The sequence below is a fragment of the Symphalangus syndactylus genome, chromosome 9 (assembly GCF_028878055.3).
Source record: "Symphalangus syndactylus isolate Jambi chromosome 9, NHGRI_mSymSyn1-v2.1_pri, whole genome shotgun sequence".
Classification (NCBI taxonomy): domain Eukaryota; kingdom Metazoa; phylum Chordata; class Mammalia; order Primates; family Hylobatidae; genus Symphalangus; species Symphalangus syndactylus.
In genome coordinates this window covers 50884297-50893166 of record NC_072431.2, presented here as the reverse complement: position 1 = coordinate 50893166, position 8870 = coordinate 50884297, and the positions used below count along the sequence as shown (strand labels likewise).

Sequence of the window (8870 nt, the reverse complement as noted above, 5' to 3'; positions counted from 1 at the left end):
GGGGTACCCTCACAGACACCTAGAGCCTCATCCTGCAACTCAGCATGTACAGCACACATTACTCTGACCCCGATCCCCTGCACCTATACTCTAACCTCTGCTGGAGGCAGAGGTGGGCAGCAGCTGTTGGGCAGTAGCTGGGAGCAATTGGCCTAGAACTTGTCTCAGCAAGGAGGTCAGGCAGGACTGCCCATGAGTTGGGGCTCTGAACCCTTGGTACATGCTTCTTTGTTACATCATACTTCACTTACAAAGCACAAATTCTAAATAGAATTACTAAGAATTTCAATACAGTGACCACAGAGCATTAGCACCCAAGCAGGACCTGCTGAACCTGGGGCCCTATAGGAGAGCACTGATGGCCCACCCCTGAACGTGGCCCTGGTCTTCATGTCTGCATCAGCCTCAGCCATCTCAAGACCACAACGGGAACATAGCCAAGTCAGAGAAGGAAGACCAAAAGCACGAGGGCCCTTCATATTATTAAGCTGCTAAATTAACTAATCTTGGAAACTTCTAGACTACAATTCTTGTTGTATGAGGTAATAAACCCCTTGTTTTATAGGCCATTTTGGGGGGTTCTTTTATTAATCACAACAGCATTATAACTGATAGGAAAGACTGCATATTGGTGAAAAAGGTCTACAGAGGGACTAGCAGGAGATGGTAAAGCTAAAGGAGTTTTGCTCTAATGTTCAAATCCATGTCACCTGCCCTAGAGAATGCTGTTCCTGCTTTTCCCTAGCCACTGTGCTGGGCATGAGAGGCCTCCTGTCCTCCTTGGACCCAGAGCAAAAAAATGTCTTCACTTACACTCTGCTCCCTCACATTCCTCCACTCTTGGAAGGTTCAACAAGTTCAAGTGAGAAGATATTGGCCAAATATAACACAGAGGCTAAACACAACACCTATGTTGATTGTTTGGTGCATAAGAATTGAAATGATGGAAAGAGGTCACTGTGAGCTTCAGGAATAGCTTGAAGCTAACTGATAAAACAGGTGAGATTTGTTTCGGGCCCACCTACCTCCCTCATAATATATTCTTCTATCCTTCAAAAATCATCTACTACATAAAGTTCTGGTTTCATACTTGGCCATTCCTGCTTACGGAGCTAACAAATAAATTTAAGGTACTATCTTACATAAAGGGTTGGCTGCCCAGTGCCTCAATTTCCTTCAAATGTTTGTGATTTCATGATTCTTCACTACTTTATTCCTGCCCCTCCTACCTAGAAATCCTGGGAGCATGGATTTTGGGGACCTTGTGAAGTGCTAAATTTATAAAACTCTACTCAAATTTATGGGACTAAAAAAAAGACTAATAACATCCTCTGGAAAAAGTAGCTTCAGAGAAAAGTCATATGAAAAAAGGCCCTTGAAGGATGTGGGTTTGATCACATATGTATAGGGAAGCTTTTCGTCCTAGGAGGCCGGTAGTTTTGCACACGTGAAGCTGTCTTCCTCTGGTTGAGGAATGGGATATGATCCTTAGAAGCATCTTTATCTGCATTTTAAAAATCGTTAGGCACTAAGCATGCTTCCAAGATACTTCTAGAGATTAGCACAGGGGTCTGTAAATTATAATTCTTTATTCTTATAGGTTGTACTAGGTTGAAAAATATCCCCACAAAATTTATGTCATCCCGTAACCTCAGAGTGTGAGCTTATTTAGAAATAAGTGTAATTAGTTAATATATAGTCATACTGGATTCAGTTGGGCCTTAAATCCAATGGCTGGTGCCCTTACAGGAAGACAGATGAAGACACACAGAAAGGAAGGTCACTTAAAGATGGAGACAGAGATAGAGTTCCGTTGCCACAAGCTAAGGAACACCAAGAGCCACCAGAAGTTGGAAGAGGCAAGAAGGGATCTTCTCTTGAAGTTTCAGAGAGAGCATGGCTCTGCCAACATCTTCATTTTGGACTTCTAGCCTCTAGAACTAGGAGAGAATACATTTCTGCTATTTTAAACCACCCAGTTTGTAACAATTTGTTACAGCGGTCCTGGGAATAATACACAGGTGAAAAATAGAAGTAGACCCCTCATGGGGCACATTGACCATCATGGACTAAGAAGGCTTGAGAGCTGGCCACTGATGGGGCCCTCCATTTCACAAGAGGACATGGAGGAGGTATTTCTTCAACACAATGCCTGCTCACTGTTGTGCATCAGAAGCTGTGTTTACCTTTCTGTCTCACATGAGCCCATGAGGTAAGAAATATTGAATTGGATGTTGTCTCAAAGGTCAGCATGCCTGTCTGTCTGTGTGCAATTCACACTCCTCTGGGTTTCTCTCACTCCTACCTTTTCATCAAAAACCTTCTACCAAAGTCTGATCACAAGATCATCCTGTTTGAACTGGTGAGTTTTTCTCAGCGGCATCAGACAAAAAGGCTGAAAGCTGTTGGAAGCTTCCTCCATAGTAGATTAGCAGCACATGGGTGAACCAAGTTCATACATTATTCAGAAAGGAAAAATGTGGGCTTTGACTGAACTTTGAAGGAATCAGCAGCTATTCCAGAGGAGAGTGCCCTATTGTTCTGCCTCACAGAACACAAAGAGCAAGTGGGATTCCTTACAGCATAGCTAATAGAGTACACGCAGACACCATGATGAACTGACCAGTGGACATCTTTCATGAGCTCTGAAACCCTGTGCAGAATGACCTATTGCTGATCAGAGGGAAGACGTTCACACTTTTTTTTTTTTAATTTATGTAGCATTATAACTCATTGCTATCCAGAGGAAGAGGTTTCTGGAAGATAAAATGGTGCCATCTGTGGAGCATGTATTTATCAACGTACCAAAGTCCCCTTGGAAGGGTTACCAGGAAGATTAGGTTGACCTTTCAATCACTGTCTGGCAGGTCTTTCCCAAAAACATGGGAAGCCTTTCCTGTGTCATGAAGCAAGAAAAGAAATTTTTAAAAATTTCAATCTTTTAAAAATAAAATCTACACTACACGTGTTTCTTTGATACCAGAACAAGATTTTCCAAAATGGGAAGAAGAAACCCTGACCAAAATGTTCAAGTGAAGGCTAATAGGACCTTCAGCCAAGAGCATTTACAAGAATTCTGAATTAATTCCTGGTGAAGTATCTATTTCAAAAAAAAAAAACATAAAATGCTGCTATTGTAGTCCTCCCGAAGTCCTACTTTAACATCAATGTATCTGAGTACATCTTGAAGTCATGATTAACTCATTTAAAAGTTCACTTGTGTATGCTTATAACTCCGGTTCACAGAGGCCCAAAGCATTTTTCTAGTATTCACTTACTTGAAATTTTTTCTAGCTAAAGATACAAGCAAAAAATAAGCTCATGAGAATAATCAATCCCAGAGACAGAGGAGACAAATAAAGAAAAAAAAAAAGGTGTTGGAAAGTAGAGGAGATAAATTGATCTGAATAACAAATGAAATTTTCTCTCTGGTCCCAGTACTTTTCTCCCAGATGAAAGATGCTGGATGCTGGCATTGCTGCCACTTCTGATGTGGGGCCAAGGAGATCAATGCAGGAGGAGACCTCTTAAACAGGGGCTTTATCAAGAATGGCCTACCACATTCATCCATTGGCCCGCTGCCATCTTTGATGTCCAAGCCAGCTAGATCAAGACATGATTGTGTTTTTAACTGGCATTCAACCTTTAGGTTTTACAATAGAATTATTTCCCCAAATCTGCCATGTGCTGTTTTCTAGAGTGGGTTGACAATTATTCTCTGGACTTTTTGGTAACCAAGAACTTCTAGCAACTAACCCTGGCATGACCACCAGAATCTGCAGGGCTGAGAGAGGAAAGAAAGGTAAAAGTGGATGAATGCAGCTGAAGGTAAGGGATTATAGAGCTGTTATTTGATGTAGGGCAATGTTATCCAAAATATAACTCGAGGTGCATTAGAGGCTTAGCCAATAAAATATCAAAACAAGACTGCCCTTTTTTTCAGTTTTAAATTATTGGAGAAAATACTAATAACCAATAAAAGGAAGCAAGCTCTTTCAATATTTGTAAAACTTGGTTCTCTGAATATAATTCTTAAGCACTGAAATTAGAAAGATACTATCATAGAGACAGATTAATTAGTATTAAAAAGACATCAAAAAAACCCTATTATTTGAAAGTTAATAACCTTGTAATTAATCCAATTGCCCAGGATATTAATGAAAACAAGAAATGTTTAGTTCAGCCAATCTCAGTAACTCAATAAACTATGCTGGGATCAAACTGGTTACTTAGTGATCAGCAGTACTTATAGATTAAGAAAAGTAGACCAGGCACGGTGGCTCACGCCTGTAATCCCAACACTTTTGGGAGGCCGAGGCGGGCGGATCACCAGGTCAGGAGACCATCCTGGCTAACACGGTGAAACCCCATCTCTACTAAAAATACAAAAAAATTAGCCGGGCATGGTGGCAGGCACCTGTAGTTCCAGCTACTCGGGAGGCTGAGGCAGGAGAAGGGCGTGAACCCGGGAGGCGGAGCTTGCAGTGAGCCGAGGTTGTGCCACCCTACCCCAACCTGGGCGACCGAGTGAGACTCCATCTCAAAAAAAAAAGAAAAGAAAAGTAGATTACATTTCCATTTATTACACCATTTTATAAAAACAGTCAGAAACATAGAGAACTCTACTTATACACACAATTCCCACCCAATAAGATTTTTTTAAATCCCATTATAATAAATTTGCTGAACACAAGTTTTGTTAAACTTCGTGTTGCTTCTCTTCCTTCAGGTGATTTATTCAGCAATTAATTATATTCAGCCTTCATAGTTAGCTTTGCTTCAGAGTTATTTCCCCAGCTGGATTATAGACATCTAAAATCACATCCTTTCAGATTGAAAGGACTCTTTAAAGGTCATCCATCTAATGCTTGCCCTCTACTCCCTACCCACCCAATGAAGGGAATAATTTATATTTGGCTTAAACAATGGCTGGAAAATCTAAAATAATTATCATCTTATTGAAGATAAAGCATCTCAATATTATTGAAGAAATAAATAATATGTTTAAACTATTCAAAATATCCAGTAGCTTCTCTAATGTTGCACAGCTGTAGGGCACACCTTACCCCTGTGAGCTGGGCTACTCTTCTCTAGCTGGGTAAGCTGAGCAGAAGCAGGCTGCCTTGTTACTTAGTGGAAGATCACCCAGCACTGCCATATAACACAGGTCTTCTCTGTAAAATAGTGCCTAGAATACAAAGGCAAATCAAATATTTGAGCTATATGGAGGCTGAATATCAAATTTCCCCAACAATTGCATTGACTTGACTAGAATTCATTCTGGAGAAAAATATCAGATCTGTTGACATTTTATTTTTTAAATAGCTAGTTAAGATGGTAACCGATGTACTTGAAATAGTCTTATATTTTGAGCTTCCTGTAGTATAAAATTTCTACTTATAATGCATCCATTTTCCAATTATCTTTCTATTGTATTTAAACACATGTGTTACCAAGGTTACTGAGTAGATAATTTCTGCTGAGTAATGAAACTTTAAGTATCTGGGAAGACCAACATAAAACAAATCCCAAAAATGAATTAAGCATATATTTATTTGCCCACTATGCTAACCATTGTGAGATTCAACAAACACCGAAAAAAAAGTATTATCTTGTTTATATTTTGCTTGGCAAATATTCCTAAATATGCAGATTAAATTGATCTTTCATCATTACACCTGCTTGATTATAAGGGAAGGAAAGTGATTTGTTAGGGGAATAAATAATTATGTTGATAGTCCCAAATTTTGATTTTTAAAAACTGCCATTATTTTGTCATTTTTCTGGTGTTCAGATTTTAAAAGTGCTATTCAATTCATATAGTACTTAAAGAATAACAACAAAATTTTTTATAAACTTATTTAATAATACCTATAATGCTTAAACTTATTATGTAATTTGGTAATTTAAGAAATTTGTTGATATTGAGGGAAGCTACATGAATCATTACAAGTCACCAGATTTGCCCTAATAAAGTTCTTCAGCATTTTTACATATAAAAATTATTTGCAATTCAATAATTCATCCCTTCATTCATTTCATAGATGCTATGGAACTCCTATCACATTCCAAGTGCTGTGTTGATATCTGGAGATATAGACAAGATCGAAGCAGATGCAGAGTCTTTAACATGAATATTTGAATCAGGTAGTATGTTCCCCAAATTAGCAAAGTATCTCCCAGATTTTTTCTTTGATGATACATTTGAAATCCTAATGCTGAAAGTTAAATTATCAGGGTTTTAAAACTAGAAACAGTCATTATCAGAATTTTGTATACTATTTATTTTTAAGAACATAATTTGACTGTTTAAGTCTTATTATAATTTTAAGTGAAGTACTTTGGGCAGTCATAAATAAAGTAATGGGCAGGTATTTAGTATTCATATTGTGTGAATTCATATCCATACTCTACCACTCAGTATCTCTGGGATTTTGATGAATGATCAAACTCTCTGAGCCTCAGTTTTCTAATCTGTAAAGCAGAAATGATAATGGTATGTAGTGATAATTAAACAATTTACTAGTTGTAAGTGCTAGAACAGTTCCTGGAATACAGAAAATTTGCAGAGAGATTTTAATTTTATTGTTTACAATTTAGTTAATGGAATGGCTTCAATAATACAGTAAAATTAAGACATTCAAACAAGCAGGATGCAGGTGAAGAGTATTGGCCTCAGCTTTAGAGACCAGAGGTTAAATCTCAATGCTGCCACAAAACGATCCATGTAAGTCAGTAAACAATGCTTTTTAAATTATTATTATAAAGATATAGTGCATGGATCCCTCTCAATTGTCCACTCTTCCCTGTCGCAAAAATTTGCCTGCTTTTTGTTATTATGTGAGAAGCAAATAAATTGAATTAAAGGGTTTCTAATGCCCTGTCCACCTCTAAAATTCTATGGAACTGTGATTTGATTCCAATGGGCCATATCATGACTTGGCATTATTTTCATCAGTGAACCATTTCGTTAGAAATTTATTTTTCCAAATGATATTAGTAAATATTGAAGGAGGCTTCTCCCACAGAGCTTCTTCTACAAATTAAAACAGTGCGGGAGAAGGTTTTCAGGTTGGTGAAGTCAACCCTGGCTTTTAGTCAACCATTCCAAAAAACATTTTCTTTAGAATCCAAGGGCTTGCAATTGTTCCGAATAAAGGATAAAGAAGCTGTTCTGATTTATTAAACAAAAAGAGTACCAAATATATGATTTTTAAAATGTTTCAAAGTGCTTTTGTATTTATTATTTCATTTTTTCTACCTTGACGGTAATTTTTCAGAAGAGAGCTGCACTGGAAACCTGCTATCCTAGGCTTTGCATTCATTATATGATTTACCTATAGGAGCAGATTACGTGTCTTTGAGTCAACTCACTTATATGGTGCCTTTCTCTTGTGAACATTTAAATTTATTTCAAAAAGTTACTTGGGAAAAGTTAGTCCTCAAACAGTCAAGTTATAGTTATAAAAAGAAAAATGGATTACACACCCAAACACAGTCTTGAGATTTAACAGCCTTTGTAAGCGGCAGTTTTATTTCCATACATAGAGTCTTAATCATTGGCACATCCTACTCAAAACTATACATTGGGGATTAAATAATTATTTGAAACATTACCATAACATTTGCAAAAGCAAACATACTGGACTAAAAAGAAATATACTTGTGGGAATAAAAAAATGTTCAGCTATCTTACATTGCCTTGAGATTTTCTTATTAAAGATCCTTACAATATTGTGACACACTGGGGACATGTCCAAAAACTGAAAAATGTTAGGAAGGTTCAGTTTAGTAGTTTGGCTCATCTTGACTGAACATTGTGCCTGGTAAATCAAACAAATAATTGTGCAGGTGTCCATCATGAGGATGAAGAGAAATGTTTTTTTATTTTTTTTTATGTTTTATTATTATACTTTAGGTTTTAGGGTACATGTGCACAATGTGCAGGTTTGTCACATATGTATCCATGTGCCATGTTGTTTTGCTGCACCCATTAACTCGTGATTTACCATTAGGTATATCTCCTAATGCTGTCCCTCCCCACTCCCCCCAACCCACAACAGTCCCCGGAGTGTGATGTTCCCCTTCTTGTGTCCATGAGTTCTCATTGTTCAATTCCCACCTATGAGTGAGAACATGCGGTGTTTGGTTTTTTGTCCTTGTGATAGTTTACTGAGAATGATGGTTTCCAGTTTCATCCATGTCCCTACAAAGGACATGAACTCATCATTTTTTATGGCTGCATAGTATTCCATGGTGTATATGTGCCACATTTTCTTAATCCAGTCTATCGTCATTGGACATTTGGGTTGGTTCCAACTCTTTGCTATTGTGAATAGTGCCACAATAAACATACGAAGAGAAATGTTTAACAACAAAAGCAAATTGGTCAATTCAGTCATTATATACTATCAGTCTTCTATTCCTCAATTTTTTTTAATAAAGCAGTGGTACAGTTAAATTCAATTATTTTGCCAACAGATATATATGGAATATTTGCTGTGTGCTTTTACCTGTTGAATATTTCGTAGGTTAAGATATGTCATCTGTCTGTGGTATTTTTTTTTTTTTTTTTGAGACGGAGTCTTGCTCTATCACCCAGGCTGGAGTGCAGTGGCACGATCTCAGCTCACTGCAAGCTCTGCCTCTCGGGTTCACGCCATTCTCCTGCCTCAGCCTCCCGAGTAGCTGGGACTACAGGCACCCGCCACCAGGCCCGGCTAATTTTTTGTATTTTTAGTAGAGACGGGGTTTCACCGTGTTAGCCAGGATGGTCTCGATCTCCTGACCTCGTGATCTGTCTGCCTCCCCCTCCCTAAGTGCTGGGATTAGAGGCGTGAGCCACCGTGCCCTTAATATAGCAGGAGAGG

General features: G+C 38.1%; 1 long non-coding RNA gene across 2 annotated transcripts; it reads left to right on the top strand.

Annotated features, from left to right (window-relative positions):
* Positions 1-319: 319 nt before the first annotated feature.
* On the top strand, positions 320-6768 carry LOC129489494 (uncharacterized). 2 transcript variants are annotated; one of them, XR_008660005.1, is made up of 4 exons: positions 320-542; positions 3699-3828; positions 6045-6150; positions 6653-6768. It is a non-coding gene; the product is annotated as an uncharacterized lncRNA (long non-coding RNA). The 2 variants fall into 2 exon arrangements; XR_008660004.1 differs by having other exon boundaries at positions 6650-6768.
* The last annotated feature ends 2102 nt before the right edge of the window (positions 6769-8870 follow it).